General features: G+C 47.9%; 1 protein-coding gene and 1 non-coding gene across 33 annotated transcripts in view; one reads left to right on the top strand and one right to left on the bottom strand.

Annotated features, from left to right (window-relative positions):
• The window catches only part of NRXN2 (neurexin 2), a 285,739-nt gene that overhangs the window by 71,678 nt on the left and 192,272 nt on the right, over window positions 1-21,789 (top strand). The window contains exon 1 of one of the 32 annotated variants that reach the window (XM_033136183.1): window positions 19,092-19,187. The exons of the other annotated variants lie outside the window; for them this stretch is intronic. The gene's annotated coding sequence lies outside the window, so the exon portion shown is untranslated. Of the gene's footprint in view, window positions 1-19,091; window positions 19,188-21,789 lie in introns of those variants that run through there. 32 annotated transcript variants of the gene reach the window in all.
• On the bottom strand, window positions 3,049-3,121 carry TRNAK-CUU. The gene has a single exon. It is a non-coding gene; the product is annotated as a tRNA-Lys (tRNA).

Here is a 21,789-nt window from a genome sequence, read left to right as displayed (position 1 = left end):
TTTTTTGAAACTACACAGACGCCATGTGCCAACCCAGTTGCTGACAGACCATTTTCAGCAACCCTTCAGCTCATGTCTGGAAGTGCCAGAAAGTGACCTGTGTGTGCCTGCTGTCCATGCACTGCTAACTCTTGAGGGGGCCCCCACTTCTCCTCCTTTGGACTGCTCCCCCATTTCCAATAGAGGCCAGCGCCAAAGGACAGTCTGCCCTCTCTCTTTGCGGCACATGCCTACCCCGTGGCACGCCTCTTTGGCCGAGATATTTTGAGCATGTGTGTGCATCTTGCAGAAGCGGTGTCTGATATTACGTGGGGGCATTTGCATCTGTGCTGAACCACCTTGCCTCTCTCCACATCTTTGGAGAGGCTGACGCCCGCCAGCCCCGTCTCTCACTCAGGCACACAAGCCTCCCCCCCCAAAAAAACTCGCCAGCTGTGTGAAGCGTGAAAACTCCCAGCTTTAATATTTAATTACAAAGTGAGCAATTAATACGCTCCGTCCAGGGAGGGTGGGGGAAGACTCCCAGGGATCGTTAACATTAATGATGCATTCAATACAAATAAGATGCCATTAATATAGAAAAGGCTGTGATTGATTTTAATCAGGGTGTTCTGGAGAGGAGACCAAGGAAAGGGCAGCTTTTATGGGAGAGCGGGGAACTGTTGGGCAAGGGCAGAAGACCCCAGCTTCCTGGGAAAGGCCAAAGAGCTGCCTGGGGGCATCATCCAGCCAATCCTAGGGTGACTGGTGTTGCCTGTCCACTGAGCCTGATTCTTATCAGGGGATAGGTGGGTTGGTGTCAGCTGGTGCACATCACAGAGATCAGTTTCTTTCTGGGGGTTTTTATTTCAGGGTGAGGCCAATAGATCTCTGGTGGTCACTTTCCCCCCTGTGTTTTTAAAGTCCTTGGGGGGAATTCAGTGCAGCCCTAAGGAGGCCACTCCTTCAGCACAGGGTTTCACATTTTCTGACTCTCCTGAATCTGCATGAAACACCTTCATACCTGGAGGAGTTCAGTTCTTAGGCAAGGCCCATAGATCAGGGGCAGAGCATCTGCTTTGCATGCAGAGGGTCCCAAGTTCAACCCTTAGCTTCCTTTGGGGTTTTCTTTTAAGAGACCCAGGTAGCAAATGGCAGGGAAGACCTTTCTTTGTCTGTTACCCTGGAGAGTTTCTGCCCATCAGAGTAGTAGATGGGGTGGGCTGGATGTGACGCCTGACATTTCTGCAGTCTCCAGCATTCAGAAGCATCACTGCCTCCAGCTATGTAGGATCAGAGCACAACCATGGTGGCTATTAGCCATTAATGAACTTGTCCTTCTCCATGAATTGGTCCAATCCTCTTTTAAAGCCATCACTAACTCCTGCAAGAGTGAGTTTCACAGTTTAACCGTGCTCTGCATGAATAAATTCTTAGAATCATAGAATCATAGAGTTGGAAGAGACCACAAGGGCCATCCAGTCCAACCCCCTGCCAAGCAGGAAACACCATCAAAGCATTCCTGACAGATGGCTGTCAAGCCTCTGCTTAAAGACCTCCAAAGAAGGAGACTCCACCACACTCCTTGGTAGCAAATTCCACTGCCAAACAGCTCTCACTGTCAGGAAGTTCTTCCTAATGTTTAGGTGGAATCTTCCTTTTATCTGTTCTGAATCTTCTGAGGCGGGGACTTACTAAGCATCACTCTTAACCCACCTACCTCCAATTTAGCCCAGTCATGACCTCCCAGTATCCTCCTTAAAAATCAGCTTGGAGACAGGGTGGCTATCACAAACAGCCATGCTTTATACTGTGTCTTGAACCCAGGACCTTTTGCATGCAAAGCAGGTGTCCCGACACCGAGCAGTGGGCTCTCCCTAGTTTTGTTTTAGAAGACGCAGGCCTTTTTTCCTTGATTGCATGGAGTCGTCCCACTTTTAAATCCCGGGGATCCCAGGAGATCCTGGGGATTGAACCCGGGGTCTTCTGCATGCAGAAGGGGTCTCCACCACTTAGCTATGGCCCTTCTCTGAATTAGGAGGGGGGTCGTGCCCTTTCTGCTGGCAGGTGGCCCAGTTAAGAATGCAGGAGACCGCAGGCCAGTGGCGGAGTAAGGCTCCGCGGTACCCGGGGCGGCAAAGGAAACGCCCCGGGGGCGGGGCGTCGTGACATCACATTGTGACGTCATGACGCTCCGCCCCCAGGGCGTTTCCGGGGGTGCCGGCGCCGCTTCTGCAGCCCTCTTTTAAGCCGAAGAGCTCGCTTTTAAGCTCTCCGGCTCAAAAGGAGGCTGTGGAAGCGGCGATCCGATGACAGAGTGCGCCTGCACGCGCAGGCGCACTCCGTCGTCGGGCCGTGCGCTGCCGCTCCCAGGGTGACGGAGGGAGCGGCAGCGCGTGGGAATGGTGGGAGGGGCTGCCTCCTGCCACCCCCACGTGCCGCCGTTCGCTCCGTTGCCCCAGGAGCAGCAGCACCGCACACACCGTGCGCTGCTGCTCCCGGGGGGGCGGAGCCAGCGGCAGCGCGTGGGGCTGACAAGCGCCGGCCCCTCCTGCCATTCCCCACGCTGCCGGTCACCCCGGGAGCAGCAGCGCTGCACGGACGGGGTGCTCCCTCGGCCGTGCGCTGTTGCTCCTGGGGTGACGGAGGGAGCGGCAGCGCTTGGGAATGGCGGGAGGGGCTGCCGCTTGTCACCCCCATGCGCCGCCGCTCGCTCCGGTCGCCCCAGGAGCAACAGCGCACGGCCGAGGGAGCACCCCATCCGTGCAGCGCTGCTGCTCCCGGGGTGACCGGCGTTGCCTGGGGAGTGGCGGGGGGGCGCCGCTTGTCGCCCCCACCCGCCGCTTGTCGCCCCCACCCGCCGCTTGTGGCCCCTGTCGCCCGGGGGCGTACCGCCCCCAGCGCCCCCCCAGCACAGCAGGGATCAGCTGTGCTAAAGAGAATACCTGGCAAGACGAGCCCTGCTGTATGATTGGGCACATTTGCATAGAATCACAGGAATCGTAGAATCATAGAGTTGGAAGGGACAGCGAGGGTCATCTAGCCCAACCCTTTGCAATCCAAGAAACTTGCTCAATGTGGGGTTCGAACCCACAACCATGAGATTAAGAGTCTCATGCTCTACCAACTGAGCTATCCCAGCGTGCATTTGTGTGCTTTGCTGTGGGGGACATGTGTGGTAGGGGTGACAGAAGCCCTTCTTTGACCGCAGCACTCAGGCCCACTCTGAAATTGCCAGGCACTGTGCATAACTGTGCTTTTGTTTGAACACTTGCCTTAGTAGCCCTGAGGACTAGCATCTTTATTTTCTTTTAATGGGCACTTGCATTCTCAGGCTGCCAAATCCTTTTCCAGAATGTGCTCTGGGCTGCTTGTGGCTGTGGCTGCCTGGCCTGTGGACTCAGGTGGGAGAGGACCCCAGAGCTGTATGACAGTTCTACTTTCTCTTCCTTGGTACCCAAGGAAAAGTTTGGGCAATGTCTGTAATGTAAACTCAAGGTGCCATTTGTGATGCTTATTAGCCTGGAAGGGAGGGAGGGAGGGAGAGAGAGAGAGAGGAAGAGAGAGAGAGAGAGGAAGAGAGAGTGGGAGGAGAAGGACAGCAGGTGTGTTGGGGATTCCCAGTTTGCTGGCAGGGCCTGGATCCTCTGCAGTGCCTTGGTGAGCAGCCCTTCCGAGGAGAACAAGCAGACTATAAAGAGCCCGGCTGAGCCTCTTATTCGGCATCTACCTGTTTGCCTTTCATCCCTTGCAGCAGCAACAGCCCCTCCCCATCCATCCCCCTCCTCCATTGCAGCAAGAGGACATAAACATCCCTGGATCAGGCTGCTGGCTTGGTTGCTATGCCGACCGTGCACTGGGATGTTGGCGTGCTGCGTCCCAAGGGAAGGGGAATAGGATTAATTGTCCCGAAGTCTTGAGTTGATGAGCTAATGACTGAAGCTGGCTGTGCACTGGAGGGGCGGCTTCAGAGTCGGCGCTGTGGCCTGCCGCCGCCAACACAGGACGCTTTTGGCTCAGTCACGGCCTCGTTCTGCGGGGGCGAAGGATGGGCCCCTCCCATGCTGGAAGTTGTGAACGCTCATGCACCGTGCATGGCACAGAGGGGGGGGGGGTTCCTGCAAGCGAGCGATGGGTGCAGATGTTGAGCTGATCCAACAGCCTGTGCGAGGCCTGGAGCTCTGAAGGGGCCATGGATGTGACTTTGAGTGTGCAAGGAGGTTTGTCGGTGCAAGAGCTGGTGCAAGGGGTGGGTTGGCATTCTGTATTTATTACACCTTTTAAAGATTTTTTTAAAAAATAATCCGTATTTGCTTTTTCTCCCCCTTCCCCTACATAATGGGAACTACAGGTGATGTCACTCTGAGCTGCTGGAGCAAAGATTCTTGTTTTCAAAAAACAACCCTGCACGGCATACCTCGTAAGCTTTGTGGCTGCACAGCAGTGCTAACTGAGGTCTCCCTGACCTCATCTGCACTTTGCATTTGCAGCCGTATCATAGCACTTCATAAACAGACATCACTTCCCTCAAAGGATCTTGGGAAGTGTAGTTTGTGAGGTTGCTGAGAGTTGTTAGGAGGCTCCCTCTTCCCCTCCCAGAGCTGCAGTTATCAGAGTAGTTTAATGGTCAATCTCTGTTCACTGGGAACTCTTGGAATTGTAGCTATAGGAGGGGAATAGGGGGTCTCTTAACAGCTCTCAGCACCCTGAACCAACTACACTTCCCAGCATTCTTTTGGAGAAGCTCAAAGTGGGATGATACTGCTGCAAATGCTGAGTGCAGATGGGGCCCAGGTCCATTACTCTTGAGTGCTACACCACCCCTGATTGCCGGCCCTACCTGGAGATGCTGCCAGGGATTGAACCTGGGGCCTTCTGCATGCCAAGCAGCTGCTCTGCTCTCCAGCTCTCCTTGGTCCTTAACCACCACCTCCCTACACCTTTCTGAGTCTTTTAAAAAAAGCAGCTGGCTCTCCAGGAAGGGAAGGGCCTTAAGCAAACTGCCTTCCTCCCCCCTTAGCTCAGCTCAGACCCTCTGGTAGACCCAGCAATGGCTTTGGGCAGGATTCCTACATTGCAAAGGGGTTTGGACTAGGTGTTCCTTGGGGTTCCTTCCAACTCTACAGTTCTATGATTTCTATGACTGGAGACCCGCTTGCAGCCCAGGAGGGGAGAAGCCTTTTCTTTAGAGTGAGATGTGGCTCTATTCTGTTCCCTGACTTGGGAAAAAACAAAAACGGCTCCTGTTGGTTGACAGAGATTTGGGGGGCGGGGTAGCTGGGATGTTTTCAAAGGGTTATTTTTGAAAGGCAGCTTTTAAGAGGAAAGCTGGGTTTTTGAAAATGGATGAGGCTGGCTGGGAAGGGAAGTGAGCTCAGGAGGAAGGCAGCCCCTGGGCTGCCCCCAAGCTGAGTTGGGCCTGGGATCCCAAGTGGGGGCGGAATGGGGAGTGAGACTGTGAGCAGGAGTAAAGGAGACTGCTCCAGAAAGTGCAGGGAGGCAGGGCAGAGCATGAATAGCCTTTGCCCTTTTCCCCCAGGGCTGCCCTTCCTGCCTTTGGCAACCTTCCCTCCATCTCTTCCTCTCTGCTCCACCCTCGCCGCTGCCAAGCATCCAGGGTGGCAATGCAGACTGACTGTTGATGGAGAGGGATGGAGTGACTGCAGTGTTTTCTTGCTGGTCCCATTTGCTCTGAATTAAGGAAATTTGCAGACAGTCTTCAAGGGAAGCACCACTTACAGCACATCACAGTAGTCTAACCTAGAGGTTCCCAGAGCAAGGATCACTGTGGTCAGGAGTGGCTGGTGTTACTATACCAGCCTGAAGCTGCAGGAAGCCTCTTGCCCCCCCCAACATTCTCAAACTGCAGAGACTTGATTCCTGATGCAACCCCATCCAGATCAGTCAAGTCACCCACCAGCCCCGCTGCCTTGTTAGGATCCAGCAGGGAGTTGTGCTGCAATACCCCCACCTTGAGTTCCCACGCAGCAGCAATGGGACACAATGACAGAAGTGGGCGGCTTCATGGAACCTGACATGCTGTGATTGACATGGGTGTGTGTGGGAATGATAGGGTTGGCAAGGAAGCCTGAGCAACAGTGGGTGAAGTTCCGGGGGTGGCAGAGGAGCAGGGGGCCTCCCTTCACTTGCCTGAGGAGCACTCATGTTTGCTACACCCCATCCCATAACCCAAACAACTGAATTGTGGTTGACCAGAGGGAGGAGGAGAAGAGAGTGTTGCACTTGTTTGATGCAAAGAGCCCTGCCTACATGTTAGCAAGTCTTTCTGCAAATCCAAAATGGTTCTGAATAGTCACTTAAAAAAAAAAGCAATGCAAAACACACCAGCACTTATGATTGAAGTGGCAAGCTTCCAGGCATCACAGGATGCATCTTTATTCCACCTGAGGCTTCAAGTGGTGTGTACTGTGAAATTCAAGAGCTGGTGGATAGAGTCTCTTGGGCCGCTTTCACAAGGAATATTTACATGTTGGACAGGGAAGATGGATAAATAAGTCTTATATACCCTCTGGAATATGATGGGATGAAGAATATGAATTCTTGTTTATGGAAAAGCATGAACCACTAGTGCAATTTCATATCTGAGTTCTTTTAAAATAAATAAAACTAAAAAGCAAATGTAGATCAGCCTTTCGTAAACTAGTGCCTGCCTGATGTTTTGGACTACAGCTCCCATCTTGACTCTGCTGAATTCTGATAATGTAGTTACAGGTAGGTAGTTGTGTTGGTCTGCCGTAGTCGAAACAAAATAAAAAATAAAAGTAATGATAATGATAATGTAGGGAGTTTGGGGGCTAGAACGACTCCGTCAGCTTGAGCCAAAAAGGACTCTGAGGGGGGGGGGGCTCTCAGCTCTACAACATGCAAGGCATTAGAAGAACTGCCAAGCATATGCAGAGTATAGCCCTCATCCTGAGAGCCTGCCTGCTGCTGCTGGATCAGTCCCACGGATCTAGTCTAGCATCTTGTTCTCTCAGTCGCTGGCCAGATGCCCCAACAGGAAGCCTACAAGCAGCACCCAAACACAAGAGCCCTCTCTCCTCCTGCAGTTTCCAGAAACTGGGATTCAAGCATTGCTGCCTCCAGTAGTGGAGGCAGAGCATAAGCCATCATGGCTGGTAGCCAATGATAGCCCTCTCCTCTATGAATTGGTCCAATCCTCTTTAAAAGCCACCTGCGTTGGTAGCTATTGCTGCTTCCTGTGGGAGTGAGTTCCATAGTTGAACTATGTGCTGCCTGAAGAAGTACTTTCTTTTGTCTGTCCTGACTCATTCAGCTTCATGGGGTGTCCATGTGTTCTAGTGTTGCAAGAAAGGAAAACTTCTCTCTCTGCTTTCTACATGCCGTGCATAATTTTATAAACCTCTATCATGTTTCCTCTTGCTTGCCTTTTCTCTAAACTAAAAAGGCCCCCTCCCTGCCATTTGTGTTCTATGCCTGTCCTCTGGCCCTGATTGTGCCACAGCCAGTATGGTATTTCTTTGCACTTCTCTCAGCTTCATCAGCCCCCACCCCCTCCAGCTAGCAACATGTCCTGTGTCGCTCCCCCCCCCCCCCGAACCGAAGACTGAAGGACAGTGTAATGGGGTAGGGAGGCAGAATGCCAGAGGCTAGGCAATGTTGATCATGGAGGTGGCCGTGCCAGCTTGTGGAGGCCTCAGGGGTGATGGGGGGACAGAAGGCAGAGGGTGCCCCCAAGGCCTGGCACATTGTCTTTGGCAGACCCAGATGGGAGTGTGCATTTGTTTTTGCCACTTTGAGCAGAATAGAAAAAAAAGATAGCAGTTGTAAGGATTGTGATAAAGATGCCCCCCCCCCAAGAAACATAGACATTCTCTCTCAAACAGAGCCTTCACTTGGCTTGCATTTTTCAAGGGGAAGCTGACCTGACATTGCCAACTCTCTGGGCTAAAAATATGCGAGGATGCCCCATTCCCTCTTCAAGGGAGCAGGGAAGCAAATTGTCACTCTTCTGCCTTTCCTTGTGCTTTAAATAATAATAATAATAATAGATGGTTGTAAAAGCACCAAACAGCACTTCACATAGCAAGCTTCCTCTGGAGCCCCTTTTAGGATTTGGTTAATTACTAAAATAATACAGGACATGTAGCTGTGATTAACAAAACAGAGGGTTTAAGGTATAGTATTTGAAACATTGCCATATAAACACGTAAATATGTGTTAGATAGGTCATTTTTGCAAAATAACCCAATAGTGACTGGGAAATGGGGGAAAGAATAGTGTGCCTGCAATCTGGGTGGGCTGCAGCTTGCAGTGGTAAGGAACAGAGTCCAGGGGGATTCTGTGAAGAAATCCTTTCCTTTTAAGCTCCTAGAAGCTGCCTCTAGCCTGACAGCTTTTAGTCCCTTCAGAGGGTTAAGGAAGTTTGCGGGGTGGGGGGTGGGGGCCAGGCACAGCTATGAGCTTATTGCAAGAAATTTTGTGGTGGGGGATTTAAGGGGGCAGTTGTCTGTTTTGGAAAGCAGCCAGAACAGAAATACAGAGAGCCTTGTGACAAATTGAATATTGTTTGAACATTAGACAGGTGCCATCTCTGTTGGCTTTCTGGCACCTACTGAAGACTTTCCTCTTTCAACAAGCCTTTTAACTGGAGATCTTTCCCAATCTGCATCTGTGTAGAAATTGTTTTGAAGATGTTTTTTCATCGTTTTATCACTTGTTGGCTGCCCTGGGCTCCTTTAGGGGAGGTATGGGATGCACGTTTAATAAATAAGTAAAACACACACACACACACACACACATACAATGCTAGATACAAGCATATAAAATATATTCAGTACAAAATAAACTTATATCACAATAGCAACCTAATACTGTAGGCCAGCTGCTATAAAGACCCACAGAGGTTTATGGGGATCTTACTTTACTCCTTTCCCTTTCTCTCACCACTGAAACCCCTCCGGTCCTGAGTACGACACTCAGATCCAATCCAGGTGATTTCACATCCTTTCAAGGTAGACGTTTGCCCCACTCACCACCAGGACTGGAGAGGAACCATTACCTGGACTGAGTTAAATTACAAGCCCCTCTGCAGCCTGATACTTTAAGGCATACCTGATACTTGTATATAATCCCTGCTGGCTCACTGAGATCTTTGAGGAGTCTCTATGTTAGTGGTTCCCCATGACTCAGGCAGGTGGGTCCTATCCACTAGTATCGTGGGCCAATTCTGTGGAACTGCCTCCCAGTTGAGATAAGACAGCCCCCCCCCCCCCGCTGAATCTCCAGATTTTTTACTTCAACAGGCATTTTAAGTGAGCTCTTCTGATTTTACAGTTCATTTTAATGGGTTTTGTGATATATACTGCAATCCTCTTGTACACTGCTTAGAAACTGTGGTACTAAGTAGTATATAAATTATTAAGATAAGTAATACATGCAAAACAGGTGCTCTACCCGCTGAGCTATGGTCCCTTCCTCAGAACATAGGAAATGGCCTTAGGCTTACTCAGACTGTTTGTCCATCTGAGCCCAGTATTGCCTGTCCTAACATGGTTTCAGTTAGAAAGAAGGTTCTTCCCTGCCACCTACTCCCTGACTTTTTGAAGATGCCAGCATTTGAACCCGGGACCACCTCTGCCTGCAAAGCAAGTGCTTGGCTACTGAGCTATGAGGACATGATAGAAGCCCTGCTGCCCCATCCCAGATGAGAGAGAGAGCAACACTCTGCTCATGTTCAGAAGTACTTGAATGTTTTGCAGAGTTGTGGCACCAAAAGGAGGCTCTGTGGTTGAACCTGAGGCAGGTGATAATGGAAACAAGATCTGTCTAGTACATGCACGAGAACTTTTCACTCGCAAACATCACCTTCAATTACACCTTGCAGACCTGGAACAAGCGGTTAAAGTGACAGGATGTGAAAGGGACCTCCTGCTTTCCTGCCTAGGGGAATTCCTGCCGAAAACAGAATTTTGATAATTGTAAATAAGCCGTTGCGTTTGGAGGTCACTGGCTCTATGTCCCACCCCCATACCGAATTGAATTTACTTTATTATGGTCACAGACCAGCATAAGCAAAACATCTAAATAAATAGCATAACAGTATCTCTAAGCAGATGGTTATTAAATAAATGGGAGAAAGAACCAAACATAGATTTAACATAGGTAATGGATGAGTAAAAACTGATAAGAGAAATTTTTGAGATCAGTTAAAAACAGATATATGGGGTGGGGCTTCAGAAGTGCAAATCTAACAATATGGGCCTTCAATTTAGGACTGATTTGTAGCATAGATCATCCTTCGACGAATATCTATCATGGCAGCGTAAAATCTGGCGACTAAATATGTGGTTTCTGGGCTTTCGTCCTGTAGTAATAGGGAGATGTAGTGTTGTTCTGAATGCCCAGGGAACTTACCGGGTATATAGGATAGGCTGGATAAACCTGGCTTGAATGTCTTTAATACTGGCAATGAAGAAGGGCATGCTCCGTTGTTTCCTGCTGCCCAGAGCCACATGGGCATTTCCTCTCGTCATATGGTATCTTCCTATAATGGCCTTCCTGGTCTGCTGAAGGGAAGGCCTGACAACGGGCCAAAGTGAAAGCCCTTCGTTGTTTTGGTATTTCAAGGTTAGCTATGTATTCCATCCTCCCATACCATTTCCTCCCTCCCCTCTGTTACAGATAGAAAAAAACAAATGTATATTTATTTCTTTAAATAAGGGCCCTTTAGCAGTCCAAGTCCACGTGACCCTCTTAGCTCCCACTCCCAAGAAACACCCACACCCACCCCAGCACTGGATGAGTCAGCCCCAACTTTGAGGCTCATGGCTCCTCTCTGGAAGACCGTGGATGTGTCATCCCCCAAACCTAGACCCACTCAAGCGCATGTGGAGAATTATGAATGGGATGTTGCCTCTGTGTGTTTATTTTAGCTTTCATTCTTTATGACCCGCTTTTAAGAATAATTACTCCCTGAAGCAGCTTACAAAGGGGTGGTGGTGGTGGGGGGAATCGCCAGTATCACAATGATACAATGCAGATTAAAAATAAATCAAATCAAAGACCAAAACACAGTGGGGTGTTGGAAACCAAAGGAGGCGGGAGTAAAAGACAGTAAAAACAAAACAAAAATTATCAGAAAATGCCTGAAGGAAGAAGCAGGAAGAGAGGGAGCTTGGCAGACTTCCCCTGGGAAGAGGCTTGGACACCATTGCCCGGTGGCCCTTAACATTACCTGGCATCAGGCTTTTGCAGGGGGAGGCATGCCAAAAAGTAGCAGCTGCCTTGTCCACATCCTTCAAGAAAGCGGGAGGGGAAGTCCAGTAGGGAAATATCAGCTCTGCACTGTTTGCTGCATCAGTCCAGAAGACATTCATCTGAGTCTTCTTTCCCTGGCTGCTTTTTGTTTCCATATTTTGCCTCAGGCTTGAAGGTGTGGCCTTTGGGGTGTTTGCTTCCTCCTCCTTCCTGGTTAATTCGTTTCTTCCCAAGTACAGTACAGTGGTACCTCTGGTTAAGTACTTAATTCGTTCCGGAGGTCCGTTCTTAACCTGAAACTGTTCTTAACCTGAAGCACCACTTTAGCTAATGGGACCAGCACGATTTCTGTTCTTATCCTGAAGCAAAGTTCTTAACCTGAATCATCATTTCTGGGTTAGCGGAGTATGTAACCTGAAGCATATGTAACCTGAAGCATATGTAACTTGAGGTACCACTGTACTGGGAAGTTTTTGAGTGTCTTTTGTGCTTTCCCGCTCTTTCTTCTTTGTGGTTTCTCCCTCAGTTTTTCCTCCTCAGTGCCTTCTCTCTTTCCTCCCATGTGTATGTATGTATTGGGCACTGGAGGGGAAGATGAATGTCCCCCCCCCCATGGTTCTTTGGCCAGCGTTATTTCCCCCTCTGCTTTCCCTCAGCGGGAGTGAGACAGCGTTGGCATGTCCTGCCGACAGACCGGTTGGTCAGGAGCGCCATTTTGTAGTAGTCCTGCCCTCCCACTCTGCACACATCTTGGGGCTTAGGCCTAATGGTTCAGCCCTCTTTGTTGCCCTGGGTCTGTCTCCGCAAGCCAGTTATCCCTTCCTCAAGTGGTTCAGTTGCTTGCCTTTCTGCTGGCCTAGTTAAATGGCCTGCTAGTGAAGATGGCCTGCTTCTCTCCCCATTTTGGTGGTGGTGCTGTGGCGCGGGTGAGGGGAAGAGCATGCCTGGTGGGCCTTTGGCAAGGGCGCCATTTCCTCTCCTGTGCTTGTTGACCTTGCAGGAAAACGGCTGCTTTTTAAGAATTTGGCGGCCATTCATTCCCCCTTGTGAGTGTGCTCCCAGTTTGGTGGCTCCCTTTCTCTCCTCATAGCAGATCTGCCTTTTTACACCACTTGGACTTTCTCCTGTTCCTAACCCCTCAGTAGAGGCAGTTATGAGGCTGTGTGTGGTCTGTTTCCCATAGTGTGGCCACTAAATGTCCACTCTCAGCCCACTTGCCAGGAGTGCCACTTGTTCCTCCTCCTTTGAATTCCTGCACAGCTGTGGAATTGGGTGAGAGATCCCCAGATAGACCTTGTGGAGGTAAATTCCTAGGCTGCCAAGCATTTTCAGTAGTCTAAGCATGTGCCTTTTAGTCACATTTTAAATCAATTTGAGCACGGCCACAGCCTTTGTATAGGTGCCTTGTTCAGGGCCTTGCAGCTTGACCAGAGAAAAGAAAAGTTTGCTTGCTTTCACCTGGCCACAGAAAACAACAACAACAAAAATGCAGCACAAGGAAGAAGGAACACAACACAGCAGGTAAATCCAGCCTGGCCTTTGTTGAAGAGGACCAGAAGGGCAAGTATGAAACTCTCATTGCGAAGGATGATTCCTGTTTCATCCCCAAGAGGAACGTGGTTTCTTGTGAGCGGGGCTGCTTCTGTCAAAGTACTCAGAAGCCTGGAGAAATTGTTCAGTCATCTGCTCGCGCCTTGAGTGAACAGGCTGTATACTGTGAGGCTGCTGATAAAAACCAGGAGAATTACCTTAGGAGTAGATGGGTGCTTGTAATTCTCGACCAGGGTTTTTTTTTGGGGGGGGGGGTTGACGCTAACAGGTGACTTTAACTGCAGTGCTACAGAGATGATACAAAGCCACCTGAACTGATCAAAACCCAGAAGAGGGAAAACTTTGGACTTAGAAGATGCAACCTCTACTGCGCAAAACCCCAGAAGCTGTTGCAGCAGCCATTTTGGAAAGAGGAAGTTCAGCCCTCCTGTCTCTGCAAGAGCAGTACGGAAGGAGAGGTCAGGATAGCTATTTCTGAAGCAGCTAAGAAGGCCTACTCTGTCATACTGCCTGCAGAAGACTGGGAACATTTATGGCATCTGAAGAATTTGACCACCTGGGGGAACCCAATGCAAGGACTATTTAAAAGAAGAAAAAGAAAAAAACCAGGGCATTTTGCTGTTGCATGTCATGCCCTGAAGGTGCAAAAAGTGACCACAGCATTGGATAGCGAATTCAGCTGGTTTTTTTCCTTAGACTTCATGTTTTGTAAAAGATGCTGACCTTCCCCGGAGAGCAGCTATATGTGAGGCAACTTGTCAGTTTCAAAATGGATTCAGGAGTGGCTGTCACAGTTATTTTGGAGGTGATCCGCAGAGGATTCCACACACCTCCACCCCATAGTCTGCATAAGGCAGAAACTGTTTTATGCACCCAAAGGTGGGGTGTGAGCACCCAACACTTTCATGGATGTTTCGTCATACTGTCAAGCTATCTGGCTAATCTCAGTTATGGCGCAGATGCCCTAATGGGGTTATTGAAAATGGTGAGAGAAACACGGAAGAAATACTGTGGGGACATTTCACACCAGGGGCTGTCTTCTGTGGGCATTGTTTTAAGACTTGAGGTCAAACCATCCAATGGGTAATCAGGGCCATCCCAAGACATTTTGCTGCCTGAGGTAAGAACATTAAATGGTCTCTTCCCCCTGCCATCAGGCAAGGACATTTTGGTACCTGAGGCAGAAAATCCCACAGTCTTCCCCTCCAGCAAGAAATATACTGGTACATTAAATTAGCAATTTGCTGTCCTTTCTTTCTTTTTTTAAAAATAATATTTATTCATTTTATAAGAAAAACAAATATAAAAACAAACAATACACAAATAAATCTTATACTATCTTTACATTTTCCCACTCACATCTTTGGATGACTTCCCCCGATCCTTCCTTCTGAATTTCATTTGCTGTAATTTGCTGCCCTTTCATGACACTCTAAATCATCCTGCCTGACGTTAGGGGGTCAGTCATGTGGGCACAAGCCAACCTATCTGACTTCAGTTGTGCATGCTTTATCCAAAAGTAGGTTCTATTGAGTTCAGTGAAAACGACAGCTCCATCCCATGTAGTTTGGCAGGCTTCTTCCCTTCTGAGTCTCAGAGGAAGGAGGCACCCATGACGGTGGTCCCGGCTCTGGTTCTCCAAACCCTGCCACTCTGGCATCCTGCCTGCTTACCTGCTAGCTTCAGGGCTTGGTTGGCACCTGCCCAACAAACTGTATCAGGCTCAGAGTCAGGAGCTCGGTCTGGCTCCTTCACTGGCAGACATGTCGCTCTCTGGACTCATGCCTGGTCACTGCTAGGTTCTGGGGTCATGTCAACCATATGGATTTATTTAATTGCAGGGTTTTTTTTGTTTTAACTTAATGGTGGTGTGTGTGTGGCTACTAGCATCATTAGGTGGTCTGGTCTCAAGATCCACTTGCCTTGGTTGTACCTGGAGGGCAGAAGCTCCCTGCATCTCCTTTTCCTCTTGGAGTTTCTTGACTTGATTCGGGGTCCTCTATGCTTTCCTTGGCACCAAGCAAAGCCTGCTCTGCTGTCGCTTTAGAAATCAAGCATTCCCTCAGGCCTTTTGAATATCTCTCAGCATTTTTAAATGGTGGTTTTGGAAAGCTTTTGTGACTTTTCCTATTGCTGTTCTTACTGGTGCTATAGTCTTGTTTAAGTGTATTTCTTGCTTAATAATAATGCATTATTATTATCATTATTATTATTATTATTATTATTAAAATTGCACTGGAATAGTTGGATAAGGATGATCTCATAATGTTGTAATGAATAATTAAGGGAAGGCCTTTTCCTCCGAAGCGATGCCCAGAGGCAAAGGGGGAACCTGGAGGCAGGCAGCCCTTTGCCTGGGGCTGCCAGCAGAGCCTGAGTTCCCACCACCCTAGCTGGGCTTGCTTGTGCACTGGGTGGGTAGTGGGGCTGCCAGGAGTTTCAGGAGGTCAGTTCAGGCTCCAGAGAGCCTGTATTGGACAGGGCTCTGCTGCACAGACCTGCCAATAGGTGTGGGGAGGGCGTCTTGTGAACCCCCCAGCCACCTTGAGGGCAGTGCTTCCTGCTCTGATGGAGCGACTTTCTTGCTCAAAGGGCTGGTTGGAGGAAAGCAGGGGGGAATTGATGGCTGGGCTGAATATTTTGCTCATTCACTGCTGCAAGCACTGAGGAGAGGGAGAAAGAAACAGCAAATTTGTTCCATTTAAAATGTTCTGCTCCACACGTCCGCCTTGAGGTACAAGTCTCGTGCCTGGGCCAGAGTCGGTTTGCATTGCTCTGCAGAGACAAAAACATATTCTTACGATAAAAGCATGAAGCTCAGTGCAGGAAACGTGTTTGGAGCTGCCAGGCATCCATGTCAGGAAGAGAGAAAGAGAGAGAAAGGACATTTGGCCTGTGCTTGGATCATAGGAAGCTGCCCTATATATCAAGAGCCAGTCCACTGGTCCATTCAGCCCAGTATTGCTCTCACTGGCTAGCAGTGGCTCTCCAGGGTTTGAGACAGGGAGCACATCTTTAGAGGTTAGCCAGATAATCAACAGGTACCTATGGATCCTTTCTTTCTCCCTTTTACAGCAGGGCTGCCTTTTACAAACAGGGGGCTGGATTAGACAACCCCCAGGGTGGAAATTCCCCAGATGTATGTGTATGGATGAACTGTAGTTATTCAGTGAGGGAGAGGATGCTCAGAGGCACCTTTGTGATCAATATGTCACATATTTCATGAACCTTGGCTCAGAGTAAGTCCTGAATGCTACCCTTCTTCCAAACTAATGACTTGAGAATTAATTACTACTGTATATGTAAAAGGGCAATGGACCATCTATGTTCTCTCAGAAAGTTGACACTTGCTCCTCCTCCTCCGTAACCCTTTGTCCTCTTCCCCTCTCTTGTGGGGCATTGAAAGGGATGCCCCAGGCAGGTAGGTAGAACACATAAAGAGCAACAAGTACCACTCCCCCCCAATAAATTGAACACAAAAACAGAAGTAAATTTTTTGATTGCCATATTCCCTTTACTGCCTAAGAGAAGAAGTACATCTTCGTATGTTGCAAAAATGATGTTAATGTTGGCAGCAGGTGGATCTCACTGAGGAGAACATCCCTGCCCTCCCAAATCCTCTCTGAAGCTGTTACTTGCGTTTCAAAAGAAGCTCCCGCTGTCACCTGCAGAGGCTTGTCTTGAAAAGCAAGTAGCAACTTCACAGAGGAATTCTTTTGCCCGAGCAATGATGACAGGAAGAGAAAAAGTTAAACTCGCCCCCCTTAGCTCCAAGGCTGCTCAGACTTCCCCCAATAAACCCATCTTTCAATCTATGAATATTAATTTACTGACAGGCTCAGTGTCTGCCTTCCTTGCTCCTTTCCTGCTTCGTAGATGGAAGGATCTCTTTCACATTGCTGTGACACACCCACCTCCCAATCTGAATTATTGGGATGTAAGAGGCTACAAACCAGACTAGTCAATAAGGACTAATCCTCACTTCCTCTTGTCCCACTAATTCTGCTTCCCTCCTAAAAAAAAAAACATTCTTTAGTTAATGCTTAATCGGACAATTCAGGTTTTCCCCAGATTACCATTTTGTTTTGCTAAAGAGCAGGTTTTCCCTTGGAAAGGAGAAGACAAGGGGAAATCTGCTTCCAACTATGCTTTCTAGGCATGGCGGAAGTGGGATGAGCCCCAAGTCAATACAGATAATGCCACATCGGGTTTTGAGCTAAAATTAAGATCTTGGCAAAGTTTCATTTCATAGCAAGAGACCCCAGGGCTAAAGCCTGCATGCATCACCCTCATTGTGGAACTGTGGAGACAGATTGTATTCTGCATATTTTCAGAGGCACTGTCTTTTTCTGTGGTGTTTACTTCTAAGTAGACCTCACCTTGGCCTTCTCCGTGCCTTCCAGATTTCTTCTGCAGTCTTCTCTTTCCTTAATGTCCAACCTGCCTGTACAAACAACACCCATAGCAAATACTTTGAGAGGGCACAAATCCTACATAGTATAGGATCAGAGAGGTTAGCCTCACAAATCAAGGTGCTTTGCAATGGAGTGGAGCTTGTGTGGGAGGTGCAATCCCCCAATAGTGTCTCATACCAAATGTACACGAACTGTGAAAAAGACACTATGAATTGAAAGAGGAGACACTATACAGTATGTACCTTTCCTTGCTTATTTGTTTTGTGTCACAAAAAACCTCCAATTTTCATAAGTAAACAAACAAACAAATAAAGCTTTATGCCCCCCCCCCCGGGCCCTTATTGTGGGAGATCTCAGGTTATCCCTCTTAAACCAGTCATTAGGCCATTCATTTTTACACACCCAGCCCCGCTGCCTCTGCTGTCTTCCTCCCCAGCCCATCTTGTTTCTTTTCCTCCTGTCTGTCGCTTCCCTCCTTCTCCTCCTCCTGCAGTCCATCCTGGGGTTTATGTGTCTGTGTCTTTTGAATTGAGCCAGTAAGGTCAGCATTTGGGGCGCGGATGGGATTTAGAGGGATGGCGGCAACCCAAGGTCACTGAGCTGGGGAAGAGAAAAGTGCTTACGGCAGCGAGTTGGGAGCCAGCCGGAATAAGGGCTGCCGCCTCGGGTTAGCAGCAAATTAATAGCATCCCCAACTCCAGCCAGGCTGGAACGGACCTGGGGACAGTTTATCTCACGCCAGGACAGCCCCCCTGACCCAGCAGTTTTGAAGCTCCTGTATTGGGGAGGAGAGAAGGGAAGGGCAAGGAGATGTTTCCTCTTCTGATGCACCAAAGGGACTGGCAGGACCCCTCTGTTCAGGGGCCTTTTTATTGGAAGAGGCTTCTGAAAGGCCACCCCACCACAAAGAACCTAAGACAGTTGCGGGATAGAGACAAAGGGGCATTTAACAGGGTGTCAGAGCCCTTCTCTAAAGAGGAGAGTGCCTCTGGGAATATACTAAGATCCTCCCTATCTCCACAAAAGAGCCATAACCAAAGATACTGCATCTGGGAATGAGGAGCACCCTGGTCTGTAGGATCAAAGGCAGAGTGGCTATTTAGACCATGTAAGCTTCTCTTGACCACCCCTGCTTCTTCAACACAGGCCATATACAGTAGATCTCACAGACATAATGCTAAGCCCCTGCATATTTTTTCTGTTTCCCAAGTTATACAGTGTATGTGCAGCCCAGTTCAAAACTTCCTCCCCCTATGTATAGACTCTACAAAGGTTAAGGAGAAGGGCTGTAGCTCAGTGGGTAGAGCATTTGGTTTGCATGCTGAAGGTCCCAGGTTCAATCCCTGCTGGCATCTCCAGGTAGGACTGGGAGTTGTTCCCTACTTGAAACCCTGGAGAGCTTTTGCCAGTCCGTGTAGACAGTGCTGAGCTAGATGGACCAATGGTCCAACTCAGTATCAGATCACTTCCTATATTTCTATTTTATGCATCATATATAAAGCTAAATTCATTTTCGCTTTCTTATAGGGATTAAAAGGGTCAAGAAGGGGCAAATTATGTGATACGGAGTTCATTGCTAAATTCTGCTGTTCTGCAGTTCGTCATGCAATACTGAGAACTGCACTCATTTTCTGAGTATGTATTTAGCATACTTAGTAGAACAGCCTCCATCAACCTGTTGCCCTCAAGATGTCTTAGGTTACAACTCCAGCCAACACCGATGGGTGGAATTGTAGTCCAAAACATATGGAGAGCACCAGGTTGGTGAAGGCTGTGCTAGAATCTGCAGCAGTTCTGACCCAGGTTTTATTTGCGGCTCAAGCGGTACCTCTCTCTTCCTTTCTCAAAGCTCTGCACAAGCCGGACGTGCTCTGGCAGCCGTAAAAGGGTCTGGCAGGCCTCCGCTTGAGTACTTCTTTCATACTAAAGTTGTTGTGATAAAACCATCCTCTGCGGCGACCACTTCTCTGCATTTTCCTGAGTCCCTGCAGAATTTTACAGGTAGCAGTTAACAATCCGCAAACCTTTGTTGTACCGTATATACTCGAGTATAAGTCGACCCAAATATAAGCCGAGGCACCTAATTTCCCTACAAAAATGTGGGAAAGCTTATTGACTCAAGTATAAGCCGGTTCACCTTTGCCACTGTGGTAGATAGAGGAGGAACGAGCAGCCCAAAGCAGCCATTTGGGCTGCTCCTTCCTCTTCCTCCTTTGCTGCTGTGGAGCTCACCCCGTCGCAGGGTTTCGAACCGCCATTCTTCTGATCAGCAAGCCCTAGGGCTCTGTGGTTTAACTCACGGTGCAATGTTCCCTTGTGTTATACAGAGAAGGCTGGGATCCTGTCCTGTTTAAGCAGGAGCCAGGGAAAGTGAGCACCTGTGGGGTTTTAATACTTCCTTAACTGATAGGCTTTCTGCCTTCTGGGGTCTAAAGTTTGCATTTATGTGAGCAGTTCAGGAATGGAACAAGCTGCCTGGGGAGAGTAAAGAACCGCCGTTCTTGTATGCTTCTTAAGGAATGGTTGACTTGAGTATAAGCCGAGGGCAGCTTTTAAAGCACAAAAAGTGTGCTGAAAAACTAGGCTTATACTCAAGTATATATGGTATTTTACTGTTGCTGCAACAACACTAATGTAGAAGCATGATTATGGCTAGTAATAGATAAATGTTGCTGTGTTAAAGATATTAAGAAAAGAAAGACATTTAAAAGAAAAGAAGGTGCTAACTCAGGAAGTTCAAGGCGGCTTTTTGTTCATGTGCTTTGGTCTGTGGTTGTGCAGAAGCCCACAAACTGTGGCAGACCTTGGTAGCCAACTTTTCTTTTCTATTAGTCAGCTATAGGTGGTGTTTTAAGAATTCCAGGGAATGCATTCCACTTGATTTTTATGGTACTGTTGAATGCCTGTCCAAGCCCTTTGGCTAAGCATTATAAACTTGATTCGATTTGGAAACTAATCTGTGAAATCCAACACCACCATGATTCTGCTGCAAGAGTATTATTTGAATTTTAAAAACTGATTTCTGTTTCACCAGGCTGAAAAACAGCAGTAATGATGCAGATGAAGTTTGTGTATCAATAAATCAGGTTTTATCTAGTTAAAAGAACACATTGGTTGTGGTTGTTTTTAAAGTTTTAATCGGTGATTCATCTCATGGCTGTTGTCCATTTCCTCCTTTAGCATTTTTAAGGCTGATCTAAATTTTCTAAGTTTTCTTACATTTTCCTGCATTGCAGGGGATTGGACTAGACCCTTGGAATCCCTTTCAATTCTACAATTCTATGATTCTGTTATTCTAGTTCAGTATTCAAAATGTGGGGGAAACTGCTGGGGGGCAGGGGCTAACCAGTCCTCTATTTTACCTCCGTGCCCAAAAATGTTTCTTACAAAATTGAAGAAGATATTACAGAGTCCCCTCCACCCAAGAATTCCTGTGGCAACTTCCCATGGCAGTGCTTTTGTGGCATAGATTTCATAGGCTACAGTCTACTTCTCAGTATTTTCTATTGAACCTCTCTGTCCATAAATTTTGGTAAAGCTATATTATAGGTTTTTAAAATTATTTTTTGGGATGCATGATGAAAAACTAGATTTTTGGTGTTTAAGATCCTTCATTTACATTTTTTGGAATGAGTAATGGTCTCTATTAAGATGTGAAATAGGGTGGGAATCTGTGATCTAATTAAAATGGTTTCTTTCTTTCTTTTTAGTATGTTTATTAATGTACGAGAATTTTAACGTACATTGTATAGTCTCCGTCAAGTATTAAATTTCCTGTACAATTTCCCCCCCCCTTGCCCTCCCCACCCCCCTCCCCACCCAAGGTCCATTGAGAGGGTTCAAACAATAGTCCTCAGCCACGGTCTTTAATTTCCACCGAATATCTTTTGTTCCAGTAGTTATTATCCATTGAAGATAGAGGTTCCATCTGGTCTTGATCATAGTGGACTTGATCTTCCATGATGTTTCCTGTGTCGTGACTGCGACAATATCCGATTGGATAAAATCAAACAGATAATTAGTCCAGACCTCTACTATCCAAAAATGGTTTATAACTTTCATATATTCTACAAACTTGAATATTGATTCTTCATCACCTCTTCTAATATTGTAGTCCTTCTGTATGCATTTACATGGGAATAAACCTTGCTGAATTCGATGGGACTGACTTCTGAATGAGTGTGCATAGGATCATCAGGTTGTAAAACTCACAAACATTTGCTTATGAAAAGTTTTTCCACCAGCTGTAATGCAGCTTAATGATCTTACAAAGAGCAAATTACCCTTTCAGAATGCTTGCTCTGCTCCTTTGAAGTGTTGAGCTGCTAGCCTGAGCTAGGAGCCCCATCCAAAGAGATTCCTAGCTTCTTTCTTTTATTCTGATCTGCAAGTCTTCCCAGTCAGAGGTCAGGCTCAGCAAACACTTGCCAATTCCAACCTTGCAGACTGCTTGGCTGCACTGTGAGGGACTGAATAGCAAAAGCATCAAGCTAAGCTCAGCTGCCTGCCCTCCCAGCCCCTGGTTTTTGTCTGGCATCCCTGCTTGCTCTTATTAGCAAAAATAAGACCACTGGCCTGTCCCAGCCTCAAATCGCCCAAAGCA

Source organism: Lacerta agilis, chromosome 17 (genome assembly GCF_009819535.1).
Source record: "Lacerta agilis isolate rLacAgi1 chromosome 17, rLacAgi1.pri, whole genome shotgun sequence".
Classification (NCBI taxonomy): Eukaryota; Metazoa; Chordata; class Lepidosauria; order Squamata; family Lacertidae; genus Lacerta; species Lacerta agilis.
The sequence above is the reverse complement of the archived record's forward strand: the minus strand, read 5'-3'. Positions and strand labels throughout refer to the sequence as shown.